A 3,178-nucleotide genomic window follows, 5' to 3' on the forward strand; every position below is an offset into this window, starting at 1 on the left:
AAGAGGATTGAAAAGAAAGCGAAACAGTGGATTTCAGCATATCTGGACGCCGTCCGGGGTTATAGGACGCCGTCCAGCCTCTTGAAACTGGACGCCGTCCTGTATTTGAAGACGCCGTCTAGCTATTAAGGACGGGACGCCGTCCAGCCTTTTTGGACGACTTTTGTGCTTTTTACCTACTTTCTCCACTTTAAAACTACTGTTTTGAGGGACTGTTTCATAACTTACGAACCAGAGAGTACAGAGACGATTTTTAGGAGCAAAATTGGAGAACTCCAAGCTCTTGGAAGAGGCTCAACATCAAGACATCAAAGATCAAAACCTTCATCATCCAAGAACTCCTTGTTCTTGTAGGTTATTCCTTGTTCTAAAACAATGATTTCAGTTGTTAATCTGATTGTTATGTTGTCTGTTATCATGATTGTTGGCTAGTTTCTATAATGTTTGTCTAGATTAATAACCAAGGTATTGGATGTAATCTTATTGATTGAATGTATTATGTGTGATAGATTAAAGCTTGAATTAAGAACCATGCTTATTGCTGTTAAAATCATTTGTATCTAGTTAATTGATATGTTGTTGATAAAGAGAACTCTTGTTGATGTATCATATTGATTTACAATCAACTTGTCTTAGATTGATTGTTTACTAAACCGGACCAAGGGGGTAAACTAGATTAAAATGGTTAAACAAAATAGGAATGAATTGTGTAGAGCGAACGCAAAGACAATTGTTATTCAAGTCTTTGATCTAGCTAATCAACTAGTCACAAACGAAAAGGTCTAAGTAATAGGGAACCCTCACTTAGTAATTCTAGTTTTAGTACTCGCTAAAGAGAACTCTTGGCAGGTCGATTTAGGTGATTAGCATGCTTATAATAGTAATTTGATTACAAATACAAGAACCATAGTGAAAAGGGAACCCTTGATCTTGTGATTGTGTTTGCGTGTTTATTCAAGAGAACTCTTAGTGAACCTATTAGATAACTTACACACATAATTATTCAATCAGGCCTTAATATCAAAACTTACATCCAATACCGAGGGTAAAATATCTAGATGAACATTTCATCTCTTTGATTTAAATCAAAACAATCTTACTTGCTTTCTTTGCATTTTTTTTTCATCTTATAAATTTAAAAGACCAAAAATATTGTTTTTACATTTAACCTTCTCTGATTTGGCTAAATCGTTAAATGGCCACCAAAACATAAAACTTGTACCTTTAAGTTTCATTTACTTAGTTAATCATAATATAGTTTCTAATTCTAGTTTGGCTAATACAACTGTCCTTGGAACGATACACGGAACTAAACCAGTTACTATACTACTACACGATCGGGTACACTGCCCGTTAGTGTGTAGAAATCTTTAATCGGTATTTTTCCATATTATTTTATACGACACTTCTCGCACATCAAGTTTTTGGCGCCGCTGCCGGGGACAGTTTTGTGTCAAAATAGAATTATTAACTGATTTGTGATTAAGTAGTTTCTTAATTATTTTAAATTTTTAATAGTCTTTGATTTTTAAACTTATAGAATCGGTATGTTTAATAGTTTTTGTTAGTTGTGTGATTGACAGTTTATAGGTCGCATATGCCACATACCCGAAGTTCAGAATCTCCATTACTTATACCGTTTACAGAACCTGATAGAAAGCTTGGTAGGATTTCAAAAGAAGTACTTGAAATTTTTGAATCTTCATCAAAGCAAGAAACCTTTGATTCAAAATCAAGTACGACCAAGCCTCGATATTCAGACTTTGGTAAACCCGTTCAACCCCCAAATTTTGAAATGGAAGGAGAAAGACCGTTGGTACCACGACAATCAATGGCAGCAAAGATGAAAGCAACCCAGACCGGACAAGGTAGTGCTATTACTCCACCTACTGGTGAGGTAACTTTTGAAATAAAAGGACCTATTCTTCAAATGATTAATAACAGGTGTCAATTTGGTGGTGGTCCGAATGAAGATGCAAACGAACATATTCGTCTCTTTCAAGAGATATGTCTTCTTTTTAAACTTAAACCAGAAACTGACCAGGCCATATTATTAAGACTTTTCCCTTGGACACTCCAAGGGGAAGCACGAAGTTGGTTAGATTCATTGGCCGAGGCTACGATAGAAACGTGGGATGGTATGTTGGAAAAATTTCTTAAGAAATATTTTCCAGCATCCAAGTCCGCGAGACTCCAACACGAAATTACCCAATTCTGTCAAAAGCCGATGGAAACCCTGTACGAAGCATGGAATCGATTTTCCAAAATGCTAAGAGGTTGTCCAAACCATGGTTTGGATACCTTTCAAAAGGTCCAAATCTTTTACAAAGGTTGTGATGTAGCAACCCGAATTTCAATTGACCAAGCGGCCGGTGGTTCTCTTATGGACAAAACCGAGCAAGAGGCTTATGAAATAATCGAGAAGCTAGCCGATTATTCTCATGAGTGGCATCAAGAACGCCCAATTACTCGTAATGCTCAAGTCCAAAGCGCCGGCGCCTATGATGACCTTAGTTCCCTAAGTGTTAAAATAGACGGTGTTGCTCGAACCATGGATAAAATCACCAAGGAAATTCATAGTATGAAAGTAGGTTGTGAATACTGTGGTGGTCTTCATTTAGGAAAAGATTGTGATGCCGGTTTAACAATGGCTCAAAAAGAAGAAGTGGCTTTCATAAGCCAAAGAAATAACAATCAATTTCAAGGAAGAGCCCAATTTAACCGGAACTTTAACAACCCTACAACCCTCAAGGTTAAAATTCCAATTACCAACAAGGGTCAAGTAGTGGGTTCCAACAACAAACTCCGGGTTTTTATCAAAAACCCCAACAGGAAGAAAAAAGTCAAATTTGGAGAGTATGTTGGAAAAGTTGATTTCATCACAAACTCAGCTTGTCACAAATATAAACCAAACCAACGAGAAAAACGAACACCAGTTTCGAAATCAACAAGCCTCAATTCAGAATTTGGAGAAACAAATGAGTGGTTTAGCTAATTTACTTAGTGAGAGAAAACCAGGTAGTTTACCGGGCGATACAAATAAGAACCCTCGAAATGAGCACGCCAATGTTATCACCACACGGAGTGGTTTAGCATACGATGCTCCAAAAATGCCCGAAAATTCTGATTTTAGTGTTCCGTTGAACCGAAATGATGAACCGGTTAAGGAGCCGGAAGA

Source organism: Rutidosis leptorrhynchoides, chromosome 4, assembly GCF_046630445.1.
Source record: "Rutidosis leptorrhynchoides isolate AG116_Rl617_1_P2 chromosome 4, CSIRO_AGI_Rlap_v1, whole genome shotgun sequence".
In the NCBI taxonomy this organism is placed as follows: domain Eukaryota; kingdom Viridiplantae; phylum Streptophyta; class Magnoliopsida; order Asterales; family Asteraceae; genus Rutidosis; species Rutidosis leptorrhynchoides.